Below are 22,249 nucleotides of genomic sequence, written 5' to 3' on the forward strand. Positions count from 1 at the left end.
CCTAACCAAACGCAATTTCAGATGGAAGAGAGACTTCAATTTATCTCTTCCCAGTCCTTTGCTTTAAAGTTGGGAACGTGTGTAAATGCTGAGTTAAATGATTAGGCTATGTATGATAATATGGAGGTCAGCTCGTCAGTGATAAAAGTATAATTGTGTAGCTGCTAAGGTTCCTTAAGGCCCTTCATCTGGTATCTCTAATCCTCACTAGCCACCTAAGATGTGGTCTGTTCCCCTCCCTGGGCCGTACAAGAAAACCGATGCTTGAAGAAGGAAATGCACTACAGATTCCACAATCAGGAAGGGACAGAGCAGCCAAGCTTCAATCTACCTACAAGTCTTCTCTCATTAAATGGACAAACACACTTTGAATGTCTAGGATTCTCTGTCTCAAGCTACCCTCCTAGCCTGTGTGTGTGTGTGTGTGTGTGTGTGTGTGTAGCATTGTCCATTAAAAGTATTGTTTTTGGCGGTGGTGGCTCTAGTCCTTACTCCCAGCACTCAGGAGGCAGAGGCAGACGGACCTCTGAGTTGAAGGCCAGCCTGGTCTACAGATAGTCTCAAATAACAATAATAATAATAATAATAATAATAATAATAGTTTTGAAATCTAAAATCCAAAATACATATTTCATTCTATAGTTATAATTCATTAATCAATTAAAATTTATTTTAAAAAATAATAATAAAACTGCTTCCACCATGCGCTCACTAGAATCCAGCACTCTTCTCACTGGCTTGGCCAGTCCATTTTCCCAGACTCTCCCTAGTCTACTCAAATAAAGTGAATGATCTGTTTGTGGCAACCTGAAAGCTTGCGCCCGAGGAAAGCGTTACAAGTAACTGGAGAGAAAGCCTGAAAGTTAAGAGTGTGGAGGACTCTTGCAGCCGACCAAAGCTGGGTTCCCAGCTTCCATGTCAAACAGCTCACAACATCCACCTACAACTACAGCTCCAGGGGACCTGATGGCCTCTTATGAACTCTGCAGGCAACGTACTCACACACACACACACACACACACACACACACACACGCATACATAATTAAAAATAAAATCAAACAGGGTTATAGCTCCACATACTAGAAGTTTCAACACTCAAGTTAATTCCATTCAATTTTGAAAATTACAAATAAATATTCCTTAAGGGATATTAGTGAAAGAAAAGAATTGTGTATGGAAGTAGAGAAAGTAGTGAAAGTGAACCAGAATAAACGTTTAGGTGGTAAACAAGAAAACAACCTACCATTTTCAATTTTGCTTTTAGGATGCGGTCCACTAAAGGCTAAAAATTTTCCTGGAACGATCCAGTTGAAATCCCCATTTTCAACTCGCTGGCAGAATTTTGTGGAAAAAGAAAAGAAAAATAGTTTATAATTTTTATACAGCTTAAGAAGTCCTTAGACATAACTTATCACACTACCAGTACTAGATTACAGAGACTGACATAAAGGGAAACTAAATTTCAAGATGCACCTTTTTTTACAAAGCACTATTTACAAATTCACTTCATTTAAGAAAAGCTTCTACTCAAGATGATGAAAAACAAAGATTGTATGAAAAGGTTATTTGTCCTAAACCCGGTAAGTCTATAATGAAATAAGATGAAAATGCTGTTTATTCCAGCAAAATTAAATAAATAAATAAAATATATGCTAAGGTAAAAGAAAATGGGTAATATAAGCACTTTCATGAACATGGTAAAAGGCTTTAAATGATGAAAAAAACTATAAATATCTAGTCACAATAAACACATTCCCCTATTTTCTGGTTGTTTTTGTTGTTGGGGCGGGTACTATGTCTACTGTCAATGTTGATTTAAAGACGGGCAAATGGCAGGAAGGAGGGATGAGGCAGCAAGTCCTCAGGCAGGGGGCACCAAACCCAAACAAAGACTGGCAATAAATCAGACACTTCTAACCGGCCATCCTGGCAAGCTGACGCTGGGTCTGACCTTCCACATACACTTTCCAATGAAATCTTTCTTTGAAATGTTGACTATCTTTAAATAAGTCTTTAAGTCCTATGAAACCAAAGGAAATGTATCTGCTGACTGATTAATCATTGTTAGCCTTTGGTCGACACACTCAAAGTGATCATCTGAAAGGGCCTACAGACCAAGAAATGGGACACCTTCCCACGTTCCAGGACCTCCTCTCCTTTTCATTTTCTTCCTTTTCCGTGTGCTACTAACCCATCAGGACTGGGACAGGGTTTGGGTTCTACCCAAGACTTTGCAGGTGACTGGGAGACTTCTGTGTAATGCATTACAAAATATTCACACCTCCACACCCAGCTCCACCCTTGGCCCGTGCCTCCATCTTCATCAGGAAAGCAACACGTTTTGATATAAAGAATGCTTCTTCTGGCATACGGTGAGGGCCTCCATGGTAGGTGTCTAAGCCAAATAGAGGTTGCACTCTTCCGCAAGTTCAAAGTAAACATGTATTAAACACACTAGAACAGCGAGGCACTCAGGATCACTGTTACCACCCCCATGAGAATCAAAACTTGGCTGGCCAATTTCTATCTCTAAAACACAAATATATCTTTCCAGCCATCTGTCTAAATGAATGATCCAATAAAATCAAGAATAAACATGAGCTTCAATTACCAAAAGACAAAAGCTAGTCCTTATCAACAGTAGAAGACAGTGGCTTTCTATGTTCACTCTTTCTGTATCCTTGGCTACTAAAGAGGTCAGATGAATATATTATACATCTATTCATTTTGATTATAGATATCTGTTTGGTTAAATAGTAACCTTTTTATAATCTATCATATGATAGAGGCAGTGAGATAAATTCACTGTAATTTAACAGCAAGATAAATTCACTCACAGAATCAACAGAATTGTGTTTGTAAATCTTCCTACCTAAAGAGATAAACACTGGGTAATACTGGGATCTATTTAGCAGCCTGGGAAAGGTTGGTAGAATAAACAATAAGATCTTAGATTTAAATTTGAAGGAAAATAGTAAGACAGCTTCAGCTTTTAACTGACCTGAATCAATGTAAGATTACACTGGTAATGTCCCAGAACTCTCATCTGTACCCCTTTCCCAATGATTTCTACAAACGCTAATGTGTCAGTGACAAAATATTTAAAACTATACAAGTCTGTTTTCCTAATTAAATCTCAAAGAATCTAGCTCAGGCAGGAACTTTAGGGACTTTCCAATCCTGCCACATTTTGTAAAGAAATATATAAGCGAAGATGAGGCAGAAACTTTGATTCAGCAGCATCTGATATAAAGCTCACTACCCACCAAACACCAGTTAGAAGAACTCCAGATGATCTCCACTGTGAGAAAAGTCCCAGTCAGACATCTCCTTTCTAGACGGGATGTGTTAGGTACTGTAACTCAGTGTGCTGCAGGATTCTCCAGTCCACAAAAGATTCAGATTTCTCTTGAACAGCTAAGATGCTGTTCTTAAAATAGACTTTGACTTGAAAGCATTAATTTCTATACTTACAAAGAACATAGTTGTATCTGTGGTATACTGGTCAGAAAAAGCTCAAACATCTGGACTTTTACCACTATTAGAGGGCCACAGTAAAAACAGGAAGTCCTTGCGGCTGATGGTGAGACTACCAATACAAGTTTTCTGGCCTGGCAATATGTGTTTACTATCATTCTACCATGCATGTTTTCCCAGAAGACATATGTTAAGAACTGTAACTTGGGGCTGGAGAGATAGCTTAGCAGTTAAGAGCACTGGCTGTTCTTCCAAAGGACCTGGGTTCAATTCCCAGCACTTACATGGCAGCTCACAGCTGTCTGTAACTCCAGTTCCAAAGGATCTGACGCCCTCACACAGACAAATATGTAGGCAAAAACATCAATGCACATAAAAATAAATAATTCGTTACAAGAAAAAGAACTGTAACTTGTTGCTACACAAAAATAATAGAAGGCATTCTTGGGGCTTTTGTGTGAGATTGACAAACCGCAGTTACGATGGTAACAAACGTGAACTAAATTCCCACTCTACAAAGCAGTGCATCGTGTAGCTCCTTTCCTCACCACAATAAGCCCAGAAGGAAAGAGCTGCTACCATCTCCACCCTATTCATTAGGAAAAGCTACTCTGAATTTACTGTATACCATCCAAGACGAACATCAGCAAGGAGGGTGGCAGAGAGAGCTTCAGAAACTAAGACAACAACTGAAATGTCTTTTTAAAAATTAATGTTAAGGACATTTGTGCATTTTTCTAACCTCTGAAACAATAAATTCACACTGACAGTACAGCTTTGTGGCATACATACAAATGTCATGAAGCTGGACCGTTTACGAGCTTAAAGTACAGTCAATATTTGGGTTGTTGGGATAAAATTAAGTTTCCATGCCCTTTAGCGGTAGATAATCATCAAACTCCAGGTTGTTGACTTGGTTCTCCTTTTGAATAAGTGTGATGAAAGAGCAGGTGTGCCCAGTGCAGGTTGACTCAGTCCCCTCGACCAGTAACAACCGGAGCGGGAGACACAGCTTAGACAGTAGGGAGGACAGACCATGGGCAAGGAATAAAGATAGGGTGGGAACATTTGAGAGGTTGTTCCAGCAGGCCAGGCCAGTGAACTCCTCTGCAGGCTCAACCACGGGATGCGAGCATCCAGCATGCTTGTGCTGACGTCATTTTTAATGTCTGGGAGCAGCAGTACACACGTTGCTGTTGAAACTTAAAAGCCAGTGTACGCCCATCACAGAAAGCATGTTCAACCAGAAGCCATGAGGTCCTGTAAGATCAGGGTGTCAGGGTGGGCCACGGAAACAAAAAGGCTTGCAAGGAAGGCTGAGAAAGATGACCAGAGATGGCAAGAAGAGAAATACGAGAGCAGCCACCTTACAAAATGAGGAACGAAAATGTTTTCACAATTAGAGATTGGCCCCAGAGCGACACAAGGGAGAAGCCTAAACCTGGCCTGCTTGGTTTTGGACACTCCTATATTGGCAGGAACACCAAACCATAATAGTTATAGAGACCATGCCTAAAATAGTTTGGAAGTGAAAGAGAGAACACACCCATAACCCCAGCACTTGGGAAGCCGAGGCAGGAGGGATGCAATGAGTCCCTGGCCAGCTGGACTGCAGTGAGGCTCAGTATCAGAAAAGCAGAAAGCCAAAACTCAGAGAGGCGAAAAGAAAGAAAGCAGCAAAGGGAGAGAGAGGAAATAAATCAAACAATAATTAGGGGGAGTGGGAGAATGAGGGATTATTTAAGAAAGGGAACCCTAACAAGTTTTATGACTTAGCCAATATGATCTGTAACTAGCAAGGAGTATGATTTATCAGCACACGTGGAAGCCCTGGATAGCAGCTGTAGTGGCCAGGAAGGAATGTGGCTACCTTAAACTCTGAGTGGTGAAATAAATACAACAGGATTGCTCCAGAAGCGTGCTTCAAATAGTTCTCATAAGCAGATCCCCGTGGGAGGGACACCTCTGTAATTGCTCCAGATAACTGAGACAGGCCCAGACATCTGCGCTCCGAGGCCTCCTTGACCCTAGTCCTGGGGCAGGAGTACACAGTCCTGCCCACACTCTCTGAACAACAGAAGATCTCAGACCAGGCAGCATCCAGATTCCATTCCACGAGCCACTCCCAAGCGCAGCCTTGCCCTGTCACACACTGACTCCGGCTGCTGACCTGAGATGGAGGACCTAACGAACTTCACTGGCTCTCACGGATGTGCTGAAGGGAAAACTCAAGAGTCTACGTGCACTGGTTACTATGACAGTTTCCTGAGATGATGAAGGACATGGTCGGCCGACACAGTCCCGAGCCACACAATAAGCTAAGTTGGCATTGCATACAAATCCAATCTTGAATCCCACCAGCCGGTGATTTATGTTGCAAGTAACTGGTCTTTTTTTAAGTTATAATTTCTTACAGCATAGATGAGCCAATGATGGAAGGCGGGTACATCGTCTCAAAAAGCATTCTAACGAGTGTGAATGTTTCCTGGAGGCTGACTACAAAATAAGAATGAGTTCTTAATGAAAAGCCGCAGTCTAGGGAGTTTGCTGTGAGACCATGTCTCCTAGGAATATCAGAAGAGACACCCAAAAAGTCTCCCCAACAAGACTGCCCAAACATGAGCTGGAAAGGCATTATATCAATGAACACACCAAACTCAATGGAGACTTCCACTCTACACAAACAGCTACAGGCAACAGACAAAATCTTGGAATGGGGGCAGTTTTCTTCCCCGGGGAAGAACACAGCCACTGTTATCGGCTCTGAAAACATACATACAGGTAGCATTATATGGACTGAGCAGGTTCTCTTTAGGAATACACATATACAGACATATACACATATGACTGCAGTAACAATTAAAGACAAAAGAGGCCGTGAATTTGAAGGAAAGTGGGAAGGGGTATATGGAAGGGAGGAAGGGGAAAAGAGAAATGCTGTAATTAAACTACCATCTTAAAAAAAAAAAAGATTCTGGCCAGTTTCCACTGAAAACAGACTACACAAGGCGCTGGGAGATGTGGTACACTCTGCTTTTGATGGAAATTTGCTCACCTGTTAGTTATTTCATTTCTTAAACACTGACTGCCTCTGCCAGTAGGTTATTTTACTCCTGCAAAGGCAATTAATACGAAATCTCTGCCTACAAGCACACTGAGTTCACGGAAGACACAGGTGTGTCAACAGTATCCTCTAACGCCGCAGCAGATGAGCCGCACAGGGCTGAGAATGACTGACTCAGTGAGCCACCTAAATGGACTGGTCCTCCTATCTCAGCCCTCTTGTCCACCTCCACCGAGTGCCAGGATTACAGACAGCACACCACCGAGACGCTTCATTGCCTAGGTTCGGGGAATCTAGAGTCTGGTCTTCATGCTTGCTTGGCAAATGTTTTTTGTTGTTGTTTTGTTTGTTTGTTTGTTTGTTTGTTTTTTCCCTAACTGAACTATCTCCCTGGTTCCGGCATTATTTTTTGAGAAGCAAAGTTTCCCAAACAGAGTGATCAGGATGGAGCTGCCTGGGTGGGTGCTGAGACAAGCAGAGGCCCCAGTTGTCAACAGGTGTCATGTGTGTTTACTGGGTGTTGAGCGGACATGATCGTGTTCTCTGTGTGCCGTGACAGCAAACAAGAAGCAGCCCTGTGCCGTGCCCCTGCTCCTGAGAAAGTAGCAGTCCCTCTGTCATCAGGCAGACAGTAGCCAGGTGTGGCTCTCACTTGCCAAGGTCAAAGATGTGGCCCAGATTGCCAGCATGTGAGCTCAAGTCACCAAAAGCTTGACAGTTAAAAAAAAAAAAAAAAAAAACCTCCTACTGACAGCACTATTTCACAGAAGCATTCTTTCAAAAGGGGGGAAGACTTATTGGGATGGGTTCGGGGGGTTAATGGAGTAGAGGGGGATAATGACAGCTATAAAATAGTCCAAAGAAAGCAATCTAAGTAATTGCTAATCTGATCTTGAACTTTGAGCTCACCAGAAGGCTACTTAAGGCAACTCTTTGAAATTGCATGGGCCAAGAGCTAAGTGAGGTAATAAATGTGAACTACAGTGATAAGTGGACTCCCTCCCCAAAAAAAGGTCACCACTGAAGTTCCTTTCTCTGAATTTCTTCTACAGACATTCCACCCACAACTAGGACCCTCACTCTCCATCTTCCTGTGACGCCACCTGCTCATGGACCATTCATCAAAAACAGAATGCTTCCTGGAAAGCAGAGGGTGCTAATGGATCGAGGATCTAGCTTCAAATCCTTCCTGGTGGTCAGGAATCAAGCACAGCATTAATAGTCAGTGGTGTTTAGGTCTGGTTTGGTAAGAACAATCTTCTCCCAAAATAACACGGGAGAAGCTGACTGCTGACACTATACACTAGGCCAAGGTCCTCAAAGCAGAAGCGTGTCGTGTAGCGACTTCACCACTAGAGGGCACTCTGTCCATGTCCACGCAGGTACACAGCCTCACGGTGTAAACCGGACACTAGGGCTTTCTCTCATTGTCATTTCTTTCATTTCTCCCTTGGACAAAAGGCCTATGTTATTTCCCTGAAATGATTCACGGCTAGATTTCAAAGGAGTCGCTGCTGTCTTGGTTCTCGGGTTCTGTGAGACCACCTTACAAGCCCTGCTGTAAAGACGTTTTGACACTGGTTCCTTCAGGGAGTTTCTGGATCACTGTCTTGTGACTCCAGTTTGTCTGGTTGGTTGGTTAGTTGTTTCTGGGTATTACTAGTATTGCAGACAGAATTCTGCCTGTTTGAGCCGTGCGAGTCTGAGCAACCAGATAGACAGGATGCTGTGAGCTCTGGAGAAACAGTGTTTTGGAAGACATTGTTGCAACACAATGCATCCGGTGGGATTTCTCAGTCCTGAAAGAAACGAGCCATCTGCAGGTCACATGAAAACAGCCAAATTCCTGAGGTATCTTTCTCCAAACCTCCAAAACTGGACTCAGTCCTCCTGAAAGGACTCTCAATGAACAGTCAGATCAGCTAAAGCAAGGAGTTAAACCCTGCCTATGTTCCCTTCGGCTTCATGTCACACTAAAGGACCACGACAAAACATGGCCAAGCCTGTCACTTCTGTGGAAGATCTACCCTAGCTACTATCTCTTAAAGTGAGAATAGACCAAATTCAGACAGGCCATAGTATAAACTCTACACTGGGCTTTGAAGGCATAATGCTTTAAAAAGTATAAAATACTTCATCAATAATCTCTGTATTAACTGTACTTTGAAATATATCAGACATACTGAGTTAATTGAAATATATTATTTAAAATGCTTTCATCATTTCTTTTTAGCATTTCTAAATGTGGCTACTGGAATACTTGAAATATGCATATGGTTAAGTATGGCATGCTTGCCATTCTTGAGTGGCAGGTGCCAGCAGACGGAACCTTTGAGGACTTGGCATGGCTTCATCGTTAGAAGCAAGTACTCCCGCTCCGCTCACCCATCCTCTGTACTGACAGGTAGCATTCTGATCACGGAAGCCTCCCGTAAAGGGCTGAGGAGCTGACTCAGCAGCTACAGCACCTGCCACACACGTGTGAGGACCAGAGACCTCCATAAATGTCTGGTGGGTCTGGTGGTCTGCCCGCAATGCCAGCCTCCAAAGGTCGATTCATGGAACATACTGGTGAGGCCTGAATTTGACTGAGACACAACCTCTTCCGTAATGAATAAGGTGGAAGCATGCCTCTGTGCACGTATGTACATCCAAGCCCACACATGCAAACACATGTGTGCCCCCACACATACAAAACCATGCATAGGCATATAGACACCCCCCACACACAAACACAAAAAAGGGGGAGGAAAGCTTTAATATCACACAGGGTCTCACTGGCTTAAGTTTGTTTTTTTTTATTTGTTTGTTTGGGTCGTTTTATTTGAGACAGGGTCTCAGTAACCCAGGCTAGCCTTGAATTTGTGGCATCCTCCTGCCTCCGCTTTCCAAGTACCTAGCCTTCCTGGGCCATATCGCGTATCAATTGTAGTTTAGTAAAGAAGTGTCTGTGGGTAAGATCAATAAAAGCAGCAGCAGCTCATGCTGGCAAGGATGTAGAGTAAGGGGAACACTCCTCCATTGCTGGTGGGAGTGCAAATTTGTACACCCACTGCGGAAATCAGTGCGGTCATTCCACAGGAAGCTGGGAATTGACCTACTTCAAGATCCGGCTATACCACTCTGGAGCATATACCCAAAGTATGCTTCATCCCGTCACAAAAACACTTGCTCAACCATGTTCATTACTGCTCTATTCACAATAGCCAGAAATTGGAAACAACCTAGATGCCACTCAACAGAGATAAAGAAAAATGCCGTACAGTTTCACAATAGAGCATTACTCAGCCATTTAAAAATGAAATCATAAAATTCACAGGCAGATGGAAGGAACCAGAAAAATCATCCTGAGTGAGCTAACCCAGATACAGAAAGACAGGTATAGTATGTATTTGCTTATATATGGATATTAGCTCTCAAGTCAATGACAATCAAGCTATAATCTATAGAACCATGGAGGTTAGGAATAGAGAAAGGGACTAGGTGGCAGATAGATCACCGTAGGAAAAGGAAATAGAATAGATAGTTATACACAAACAGAGGATGAGGATGGGAGCATGGGATCAAATAGAGAGGGGAAGGTAAGAGGAAGGTGAGGAAGAATATGAAGACACACTGCTTTGAGGGGCATTATGGACACCTAATACAGTAAAAGCTTCCTACGTATATACATATGCAAAAGCAATCTAAAGTAAAATCACCAAATAATGGGGGGGGGGGGAAATACAGCACCAACTGGACATCTCCTGTCAACAAATAAAGCTTTCAAACTAGGGTTGGGTTGTATCTGATTGAGTGGTTGGCCAAAGGGGTCCCATGGGGAACCCCCAAACAACCCACACTGTTGCCAAGACTATAGGTTGCTCTCCACACACCGACAGCAAGGCCCCATTGCTGACGACACCTACACAACTCACTGAACATGGAGAAGTAGGGCTGGGGCCTCCCTAGAGCCCCCGCCCTGTGTGCTAGCACCTTTGGTACAGGAAGGTACTCTGCATGCTACCAAAGGAGAAATGTAAACACCAACCTAACCACAAACCCTTTGATCTACAATGGTGTGATGGCCTGCAAGATATGCTAGTGCAATGGCAGCACAAATCTTGTGGGAGGAACCAACCAATACCTGGTTTGACCTAAGGCTTACTCCACAAGATGGAACCCAAACCTAACACTCCTTGGGTGACTATGAACTTGGGATCAGATGGCCTAGGGACCTAGGAGAAAACCAAATAATGCTGTTCTGAAAGAAAGAAAAGAAGGAGAGAAAGAAAGAAAGAAAGAAAGAAAGAAAGAAAGAAAGAAAGAAAGAGTGAGTAACAAAAAAATGACTCCCAATGACATTCTACTGCTAAAGATCAGTGAAATGTCCTCCTGTCGCATATGGGGACAAGTACAGACACCCACAGCAAGGAAACATGAAGAAAGTGAAAGACCTTGAAACACTCCAGTGGAAAGAGTATGAGAGCCAGAGAGGATGCAAAGAGCCAGAAGGACAAGAAAATAAGACCTGCTAAATCCACAGGACCGATGTACACAGGAGCTCACAGAGACTGAGGCAGCATGCACAGGGCCTGCGTGGGTCTGCCCCAGATTGGGTCATATTGCTGAAGAAGAAGTGGACAACCCTCATCCCAAACCCAGAACAATCTCCAATTGATAACCACTTGCAAATGAGTCTCACCAGGAAAACAAACTATTCCTAAGTGTAGGCTTCATGCCTGGAAGTAGATGGTCAACAGAATCTTGGGAGATTCCTTGTTCTCTCTATCTAGCTGTCTGTCTGTCTCCATCTCCTCTCTCTCTTTATCTCCTCTCTCCTCTCTCTTTCATTTTATCTTATTTTCTATTTTATTTTATCTTTCTAGTTTATTTATACATACTTTTTTCTTCTCTCTTTTTACCCTACAGGCTCTTTAAGTACATGTTATGGCTTCCAATTCAGTGATTTTACAGGATTCCTCATTGTGCAACCCAGTGGGTCTCTGCATCTATGTCTGTTTCTTGTGCCTTTTCTTGGGATCTTTTCCTCCAGAATGCTTGGTTTTTTTCCTATTCTGATATATGTTTTTCTTTTATCTCATTATATTTTATTTCAATTTATATTATTCTATTCTTATTCCTTAGAAACCTGTTTGCTTTCTAATGAAAGACAGAAAGGGGTTGGATCCAAATGGGAGGGAGAAGGGGAGGAGCCTGGAAGAGTAGAAGGAGGGGAAACCGTATTCAGCGTATTTTATGTAAGGGTTTAAAAAAAATCTATTTTCAATAAGAAGGGGAAAGTGCCTGTGAAAAGACTCCTCCTGAATAACCCAAATCATCACCAGTGAGTCTCACAATTGCTGTCAAGAATACAATTTTACTTTGAAATCTGCAAGTCCTTCCCTGGAATACTGGCTTTGTTGCATGAAATGCTGGCTCTTTCACAGCTCACCAAATGACCAGGCCCCCTGCAGCAGTGCAAACAGCAGGAGGCATTATGACTAGGAGTGTGCCTGGGCCACAGACCATCACAAAAGTGGCCCTTTATTCAACCATTCAACAAGCAAACCTTTATGAAATGCCTACCACCTGCCAACCACGCCTTGCTCTGTGACCTTCTGTTTGATAAGCTATGTAATGGGTTATATACATTCCATGTACAAAGAAGGAAGACATTGAGACATTGGACAAAAAAAAAAAAAAACTTTCTAGACAGTCACCAAAATCCATTGTTTTGCTCCTGCCTCTGTTCTTACTAACTCAGATAAAGGCATGGGAACCACACTGTCACCAGGTTCCATTTGTTGTATTGTCTGACATGTGAGAATCGCACAGTGCTGCCTCTGTGAGGTTTGTTAACAACAGCCTCAACATCAGCATGTGGGGAGGGGGCACAGGGAATAGCCCCTGGTTGTGTGTGTGTGTGTGTGTGTGTGTGTGTGTGTGTGTCTTCTCTGTGTGGTGGTTTCTGTGCCTCCTTTTCTTTCTCTATCCCTGACAGCTAATCACACTTTTAAGTGAAATGTCTTTAGCATTTAATGGTATATCCTCCATGCTCATACACTCAGGGCAGAGATCCAGGGCTTGGGCTCTTTGAGCACCTGTGACTTATTTTATTTGAAGGTTCATTATAAGAAGACAAAATTACACACACACACAACCTTAAAAGACACCTATGCAAGTGAGGGGCTTGTGAAATACATGCGCCATTAGCTTCAGAGCAAAACACCTCAACTCACAGCAGAGCTAGGCTCCTTTATGTGTGAGAGAGACGCAGATCTGCTCAGGAGTTGCTTTATTTTCACAAAGACGCATTAAACGATAAGCACTCTCCTGTGTCTCTTTGAAAATAAAATAATAGGAAGAGATGCAAGGCAAGAAGTATAGATCAAGCCAGTCTTTAAAATGACTACATAAGTGACACATATGTTTAAACCAGTCTTGTCCATTATAAATGCACTGCCCTTTATTTCTAGTTTCTTTATTTCTTCCTTTCTTCCCTCATTTCTTTCTAAAATGAAAAGGTTCTTCTGCTGCTACTAAAAATGCCACACACAAACACACAAGAGAGAGAGAAAAAAGAGAGAGAGGTTAAACAATAGCCTGTAAATTTTTAACAAATTACACTAAAATTACTAACCTTGAAAGATATAGATATTTCTGAACTTAAGGATTTCTATACAAGAACACAGAATATGTTTTTCCACTAAGCCATGTCCTATCCATTGGGAAATTTACTGCCTCATAAGAAAATTAAAGTTGTATGTAATAACCTTGATGCAAAAAAAAAAAAAAAAAAAAAAAGGCACAAATTGTAAAAAGTGAAACTGAGGGGACAAAGGATTCCCAAGGGAACATCTGGTCTCCACACGTGAAATGAAGGGAAGGAGTTAAGATGGAGAGCTGCATAAAGCAGCTCAGCCAGGGCAGACTTTGAAGAAGCCGTAGGCTGGCAGCTTGGAGGGGCTGGAACAGGAGTAGATACAGCAAAGAATCAGGCAGTGAGGCTCTGGAGGCAGCCAGAGCTCGGTAGAGCTGAGAGTTGGACAAGGGGTCACACTCATCTCAGCTTGGGGTCAAGAACAGGACAAGATGGGAATGCTGTTTTAAGATCCCTCAGCTAGGCTTGTGGAAGAAGCCTGAGGGAGGGGCCAGCTCTCAGGTCGAAAAGCAACTGTAGGGTAGATGTTCAATCCTCATTCAGAAGGACAAACAGTATAGACATCGGAAGTGGGAGAAGACAGGAAACAGGACAGGAACCTACCACAGGGGACCTGTGAAAAAAAATCTACCCAGCAAGGTATTGAAGCACATGCTGAGACTCATAGCCCAACTTTGGGCAGAGTGCAGGGAATCTTATGGAAGAAGGGGGAGATAGAAGGACCTGGAGGGTACAGGAGCTCCACAAGGAGAGCAACAGAGCCAAAACATCTGGGCCCAGAGGGGCCTGAAGAGACCAACCAAGGACCATGCATGGAGAGAACCTGGAACCCCAGCTCAGATGTAGCCCATAGGCAGCTCAGTCTCCAAGGGGGGTTCCCCAGTAAGGGGAGCAGGTGATGTCTCTGACATAGACTCAGTGATTGGCTCCTTGAATACTTCTCCCTGGTGGGGCAACCTAGCCAGCCCACAGAGGAAGAGAATCCAGGCAGTCCTGATGAGACCTGATAGGCTAGAGTCAGATAGGAAGGGAGGAGGATCTCCCCTACCAATGGACTAGGGGAAGAGCATAGGGGGAGAAGTGGGAGGAAGGGTGGGGCTGGGGAGAGATGAGGGAGGGGGCTACAGCTGGGATACAAAGTGAATAAATAAAGTAGTATAATAAATAATAAATTTTTAACAAAATGAAAAGAAAAGCAAGCGTAACAGTCCAGGGAGAAGACTTCTGGCCCAAGGTAAAGGAAGTGACAGCAGAGAAGGAAATGAGACAATGTATCCTCAGGCACCAGCTGTGGGAACGTAGTGCTCAGACTGTGAGGGGGAATTCCGGTCTTGAACCTGGGTGAATGGAGGGTGCCTCTCCATTAGCACAGATGAACAGATCAGAAGACCAAGTCTGTATGAAAGGTGAACAGTTTCTCTTCAGAGACAGAGCCCTTTTGCACACAAGCAAGATATTCAAACATACATCCTCTGGACACCAGCCCAACCTGGAAAGGCTGCTTGACACACTAAGGGGAATAAAGTAGTCGGTGATTCTCCTGGAGAAAGACAACCGATTAGCTACACTGAAGCAATGTCGGTCCTCCTCACATTACACAGGCTCCTCAGCTCTCCGAAAATGCTAACTGCATCTGGACCTCTCCTCATCCCGCTCCAACGTGTTCCTCAGCACTGCCGTATAGCACGACCCAGAGTAGACAGGCATCTGCAAACACTGTGTGACCGGGCAGGCAGAGTTCACACCCGCCGTATGGAAAAGATCAGCAAGTGTTAGAACTGAGTGTGTGGTCAAATGCATGTCATCAAAAGTATTATATAGCCTGACTTGCCGTAAATAAGACCTCGTTTCTAATGTAAAAGTAATTTAGAATTCCACTACCAAACTACACTTTAAAATCACCTATCAAAAAGTACAAAGAAACTAATTTTAAAGTCTGATAAGAGAATGAATATAGGTAGGTAGGTGGGTGGGCAGTTGGAAAATAGATAGATAGATAGATAGATAGATAGATAGATAGATAGATAGATAGATAGATAGGGTTCTTTCCTAAAAAAAAATTTTGATGACTCCATAATAACCAAACCACTATTTTAAAAAAAAAAATGATAAATAGCTTTCATTTAACAGGTAATGCTGAGTGCTAGACTTTTAAAAAGTTTAACCAACATGAAATTATATTCCACAAAAAAATAATTAAGTGTACAAACCTCATAATGTTCATATTCTTCCACATCAAATGTCTCAAAGTCAAAAAATCCATGCTGTAGTCCCTAAGGGTAGAGGTGAATTAGTTTTGTTTTGTTTTGTTTTGTTTTGTTTTGCACACGACCCTTGTGAAAATCTACTCGTCGCTTCTGGAATGGCTAATCACAAAACAGTCTTACACACCTCAGCGCAAAAGCTTCGGACTTTAGCTTTTTACTACATCTCTTTGAATCAATCCCTTATAACACTAACAAGTTTGAAACTAAGTACTGTGGGTACTGCAAAAATGCGCACTGCAAAAGGTGCTTCTTTTCCAAGTTATATCGGTTCTATATGCAAAACTAAGAATGTATATAAAATAAAACGTACTAGGAAGGTTACTGCCAAAATCTATTGGGAACTAGACTCAGAACAGAACACGCTACAGTGGTTAACGGCTCATGGAGGAGCAAAATCAGTTCTTCTTAGAAATTTTTGCCTTATTTTTAACATAATGAAATATTTACCCAAAAGGGCATTTTCATTTAATGACCTTAAGTTTCTAAAACTGTTTTGTTTTGTATTTGTCTTCTAATTATAGTTAGGGATAAAAAAAACCATATACTACCTGCTCTTACACTTCAGAAGAAAGAATTTTTAACAACAGAAATATTTCATAATTTTTTAAGCAGTGACAAAACTCTTTAAAATTACCTAGCTTGTTCACACCTAATATTTTCAGGAAAACAGAGTCTTTTTTTTTTTTTAAATAAACCAAGAAGTTACAGAGATGGCAATCAAATATAAAACCATGGGTACATTTAAAAGTCACATGATCAAGCCATTAAAAATAGACAAAGATGCCAGCGAGCCAAGCTGCAGTACACGGAGATGAGCATGTGTTTCACGATGTGGAAAGTGGACCTTCTGCATCAGAAGCACCAAGGCTGCACATAAAATGTGCTCCTGGGTCCCATCGCAGAGATATGAGACCAGATTCTCTGGGACCAGGGCACAAGATCAGCTTCTTCAAATTTCTGTTTATTTTGACACAGTCTCACATAGCCTAGACTGGCTTGAAATGGCTGAGGACAACTTTAAAATACTGATTATGCTGCCTCCTCCTCTTCCTCCTTCTCCTCTTCCTCCTCCTCCTCCGCCTCCTCCTCCTCCACCTCCTTTTCCGTTTCCTCCTCTTCCTAAAGGCTGGGACCACAGGCATGCATCACCATAACCAATACATGTGTTGCTGGGGATCGAACCAGGGCATCACGCACGCTAGGCAAGCATGCTGCCAGCTGAGCTACCAAGCTGCGTCTCCAGACTCAGGACAGAAATACTATGAATTCCAAAAAACAATTCACTTTTTCACACTTTATCTTTAAGCTATGTGTTTAAACATGCCTCTGCATGGTCATACAAGATATAAACAATGTGTTACAGTGATGGTAATACGTCAAAATCTGAAAAATATCCTCCCTTAAAAGGTATGTTTTAAAGATTTATGTATTATTTATACAGCATTCTGCTTGCATGTATGCCTGCACACCAGAAGAGGGCACCAAATCTCACTATAGAGGGCTATGAGCCACCATGTGGTTGCTGGGAATTGAACTCGAGACCTTTGGAAGAACAGACAGTGTTCTTAACCTCTGAGCTATCCCTCCAGCCCTAAAAGGCAATTTTTAACATGCTTTCCCAGATGACTCTCATACACACTAAATTCTGGCAATAATGACCAACTAAATTCCTACAAAATAAATGGGACATATTCTGTAAATTATTTCAACTTTTAAAAAGCTAATTAGGCTGAGCAAGGCAGCACAGCACTCAAGAGGCAGAGGCAGGTAGACCTCTGTGAGTTCAAGGCCAGCCTGGTGTACATAACAAGTTCTAGGACAGTCAGGGCAACATAAGACAGACCCTAACTAAAAAAAATAAAAAATAAACAGCTAATCAGTTCATCCATACATACTATTAACTTCAGAGAAAACTCAACAATCTACTGTTTGGCCTTTATCTTTAAAATGTGTGTTGCCCCTGCATGTTCATAGAGCACATGGACAAAGTATTATGACAATGGCAATATATCAAAGTCTGAAAACTACCCTACCTTAAAAAGAAAAAAAAAAAAAAAAAGCCTAGCGTGTGTCACCTTAAGCAAGGGAGTCTACCCGAACCCGTGTGTCTCGGTTACAGACACACTGAAAACCCTATGAGGGCCTTTTAAAGTCTCCCTTGTACTTGAGGACACCCTATGCTTAGGAAAGCCTTTATTAAAAGCCTTTATTCATGGATACAGTCACACCTTTCCTGTAGGGCAGGAAGGATGTCATAAATTTCTATATCGAAATGCCAGATACCATAATAGGGAGCAGGGATGGTCCAGAGGGAACAGTGTGAATTTCGTAGGCATTACAAAAGAAACAGCCTCTATCAGATGGAAGGAGAGGCACGATAATAATAACCAGGACAATAAGAGCTTTCTTCCCTCGAGCATGTTCCCTAAATGCCTTACTAATGGCTTGTGCGTTGGCTGACCTGCCCATAAAGCTCTGGGTCACTGTTTATGGACAAGCATTTGGGTTATACTGCTTGCAAGAATGGGGGTGAATGTTCCCTTAGCGTTTTGTTTGTTTTGTTTTTAACTACTTTAAAATTTGAGAGTTTAAAATAATTTAAGAGGCTCAACAAACAAGAACATTTGTTGCTCTTGCAGAGGACCCAAGTTGGGTTTCCAGCATGCACATTATAGCCCACAGCCCTCTGTAGCTCTAGTTCCAGGGGTTGCAATGACCTCTTCCGTCCTCCGCAGGCACTGCATGCACACGGTGCAAATACGTGCGTGCAGGAAAATCACACTCACACACACACACACACACACACACACACACACACACAAATCATTTTAAATAAAATAAAACCATTTAAGAATGAATTCATAAATCATAAAGAGGCACATTGAACAGAGAATATTTACACTGATTTTCTCAGAAACAGAGCAACGCCCATTTTATGCTACATCGGAAAACAGAAATTTGAGCTAGAATAGTGCTACTCTTCACAGCCGGACAGGTCACGTCACGCACACATGTCTGTCTGACAAGCTCCTGCTCTATTTTCACCACGTCGATGGGTCCTCTGGGCCCTCTACAGGATTCCCAGTCCACCCTGCAGAGCTTCTCAGGCTAAATTAAACCTACACTAAACGTTGCTTAACTTTTCCATCAGATACAGAAATAATTAAATAACCGCGCTTAATTAACTGACTTCGTAGCACACGCTTCACCTGTAGGTATTGTTCAAAGGCAGAACGCTGGGTTCCACCCTCCAGATTTCTATGATTCAGTTCAGGCTGGGGCAGAGCCAGCCACTGTCAACTGCAGCTTAGATAACTTCCTGCCCCTCCCACACTAAGAGCTAGCCTGAAAATAAAGACAAATGGATGATGGAGCCATGCCACCATCACAGCAGCAGACAGAGGAAATAAATGTGTCTCTGAGCACAAATGGCGTAAGGCAGGAAGGGTGGTCTTTTCCAGCCCTACCCCACTGCCCTCCACTTTCCTGCCCCAGTCACTACAGAAGTGAGCTCTCCACTTCCAAATAAATATTTTCAGTCTGAGGTTGGCTGAATTTCTAAATAAAGAGGCAAAGGGGTATTGGGAGCGGGGGACAGAAAGGTTAATAAACTGTAAAAAAAAAAAATGAAAAAAGTATATTATATACACATATGAAATTTTCAAAACGTAAAAAATAAAAATTTTAATTAAAACACACACACACAGAAATTTAGGGCCAACTGTACTTTACAAATAAGTTATCCAGGAAGTGAAAAGGCCTCTGTTCACTGACTCTAGAGCCTCCCGACAACAGGCAAAAGTGTTGACAACTATTCCTTTCCCAGCTATGACAAGAGAGTGATACCATTCTTTACCTTTCTGATTCCTTGTAAACAGTCAAGGATGGTGAGGTTGTAAGTGCAATTTCCAAAGGATGCGTCCCTACAAACACAATAAATGACATTAGAAACATGCATCTAGATTTTCAAATAATAAAACACCAAGATAGTTAGGCACGCTGCCTGGACTTCACGGCCTTCATTCAGATTTCCGCCCTGCATGCCGTGGGTACAAGCTTGAGTGAGTCATTTCCCTATCTGAATCTTGGTTTCCTCATATGTGAAATGAAAAGAATGACAGGAGCTTTCATCCACGGGACTGCTCATTAGATGGCATAAAAATTACCTAGGGTCCTCTCCATCTCATGCCTGGCACAGCAGGAGCACTTAAAGATTATGACAACTACTATCTTTGGAGTTTCGGGAGGGTGACACCATCTTGTTATGTAATCGAGGCTGGCCGGAAATTACTGTGTACACCACGCTGGCCTCAAACTTGGAGCAATCCTCCTGTTTCTGATGTGTCTCAGGACTCCTGATTCAAGACTCCTTTTTTTTTTTTTTTTTTGAGACAGGGTTTCTCTGTGTAGCCTTGGCTATCCTGGACTCATTTTGTAGATCAGGCTGGCCTCAACCTCATAGCCATCCCTCCGAGGTTAAGAACAGAGGCAGGCAGATGTCTGGGCTGGGATCACAGGTGTGCGCCACGGCACATGGCTATGACTGCTCTTAGTGACCGTCAATTAGGCTTGTTTCATCAGGTGAAGCACAAATGACCAGATAAGCATTCTGGCAGAGGAGCAAACTCCTGTCGGGAACCAGTGAACCGGACCCTGAAAAGGTACAGATGTGGCTGGGCGGGCGGGGGCAACATGTGTGGGTCAATGGAACATGTAGCGGTGATTACCACATGCATGTCATCCTCCGATGCAAAGAAGACAGAAGAGAAGAAAACTGCGGCTACCAAGCCCTCCGTTTCCTAGGCTCAACAGGAGTTCTGAACATACCACAAAGGTTTTCAAAAAGACTAGGAGCCCAGAACAAATTTACTTATTCAATATTAATACTTAATATTTATAATTATTTGTGTATGTGCATGTGGATGCGTGTGCATGTGTGTGCCTGGGAAGGTTGCAGGTATCCCCTGAAGCTGGTGTTACAGGCAGTTGTGATCTGAGGCACGTGCTGGGAACCGAATTTGGGTCTTCTACTAAGTCAATACATGTTCTTAACTGCTGAGCCATCCCTCCAGCCCAAAACAATGTTTCTAATTAAAAATAAGACTTAAACCTATGGTACTGAAAATTGAGGGCTCCGGACTGTTTTGTAGAGCAGCTTAAACGGTTCTGTTTCAGGCAACCTAAAACTGAAGTATCAAGTTTGCGTCAGCCAAGCAAGAACTGGTCCTGCTTTAACAAGATGTCCACAGCAAGAAACTTGACCCTGAGTTTCTCAGCCCTTCAGCTGGGCCCCACTGCTGACCTAAGAAAGAGAGCCATCAAGCGCTGAGCCTGGCACAGTCAAGCAAGACTGGCTCAGGAACAGCATCCCAGGACGGTGCCAGAAGAACCCTGCCTTTCACACATAATTAACATAACACCAAGTGTTATATCACTATCACGAGCTAGCCAACGGAGCTTGCACCTGTGGCTTCTAAGCATGAGTTAAAAAAAAAAAAAAATCAACTGCTACACCACAGAGGTTCAGCATTTGATTGCATAACAAAAAAACCTTGACTTGCCAAAGCTTAACAGAAAGGTCTCTTAGGCCGGCACACTTCAGGGTTAGCCTGTGTGAACAGGAAGGCCTTAAGCAGACTTAAAAAAGGGCTCTATTGATTTTGTCCATGTTGTTTTTAAGTGCCACCTAAATTCATAGGTCCAAACAAAACAGTTCCTTTTCCAGCTACCTTGACAAGATCTCAGATGAAATACTAGTTTACAGGAACACAGATTCCTCTGCACACACCCGTCTTTTTAGGATGAGAGTTCAGCATCTTTCCAACGCCCCCCACACACACACCCTCCAGTGATCTGATAATGTCTACAGACAAAAAGGGAACTCAACTGAATTTAAACAAATTTAACCAAAATATAAAAACCGAATTTATAATTCCTTCATGTGTGCTCTTTAACTGGTGAGGGGGTGCGGCAGCGTCAGGAATGTGTTTGCTTGGCACTCTTGAGCTCCCTGGCCAACCCCACCACGCTCTGACTGGGTAACTGCTTCAATTCTCAAGAAGGTGTAAGTATAGATAATATCTTAAGATACAACGGTAATGAGATAGTAGCATGTCTGTCTGTGATTTCTATTATGACAGCCTCATTGCTGATTCTACTCGGGCTAACTTCCAACTTTTGTCACTGAATCCAATCTCAAACTAGAAGGTGGACTAAAATAAAAATACATTTTTCTCATCCATATTCACTGACTCTGGATTCTCTCTGTAAATCTAAGGTTTCAGGCCGCTGCTTTAACCGTTTCAAATTTAAAAATATAAAATAGAGCTAATTTGAGGGCTGAGGAGAAGGCTCAGGCAAGAAAGTGCTTGCCTTGTAAGTTTGAGGACCTGAGCTTGATTCCTAGAATCCACATTGGTTTTGTTTGCTTACTTGCTTTGCTTGCATCGTTTTGTAAGTCCATCACTAGGGAAACAGAGATGGGGTAGGGGAGCAGAAGAGCTTGGGGCTTGCTAGCCAGCCAGCCTAGCCTCCATTCCAAATTCCAGGCCAGTAAGAGTGCCTGTCTCAAAAGATAGATGGTGCCAGTCAGTGGTGGCCCACGCCTGTAATCACAGCACTCAGGAGGCAGAGGAAGGCGGATCTCTGAGATGGAGGCCAGACTGGTCTGCAGAATGAATTGCAGGGCCACACAGAGAAAAGCTATCTCAAAAAAAAAAAAAAAAGGATGGTATTGGAGGAAGGAAGCCCAAGTTTGTTGTCTGGCCTCCACTCACACATCATACACAAGCAAACT

General features: G+C 42.7%; 1 protein-coding gene across 1 annotated transcript in view; it reads right to left on the minus strand.

Annotated features, from left to right (window-relative positions):
- The window catches only part of Cdc14a (cell division cycle 14A), a 115,050-nt gene that overhangs the window by 78,528 nt on the left and 14,273 nt on the right, over positions 1–22,249 (minus strand). Inside the window, exons 2-3 of the mRNA XM_055628189.1 lie at positions 19,310–19,376; positions 1,246–1,333 (exon numbers count right to left, since the gene is read on the minus strand). The gene's annotated coding sequence lies outside the window, so the exon portion shown is untranslated. The remainder of the gene's footprint in view (positions 1–1,245; positions 1,334–19,309; positions 19,377–22,249) is intronic.

This window comes from Psammomys obesus, unplaced genomic scaffold, assembly GCF_907164565.1.
Source record: "Psammomys obesus unplaced genomic scaffold, mPsaObe1.curated_primary_1811, whole genome shotgun sequence".
Taxonomy (NCBI): domain Eukaryota; kingdom Metazoa; phylum Chordata; class Mammalia; order Rodentia; family Muridae; genus Psammomys; species Psammomys obesus.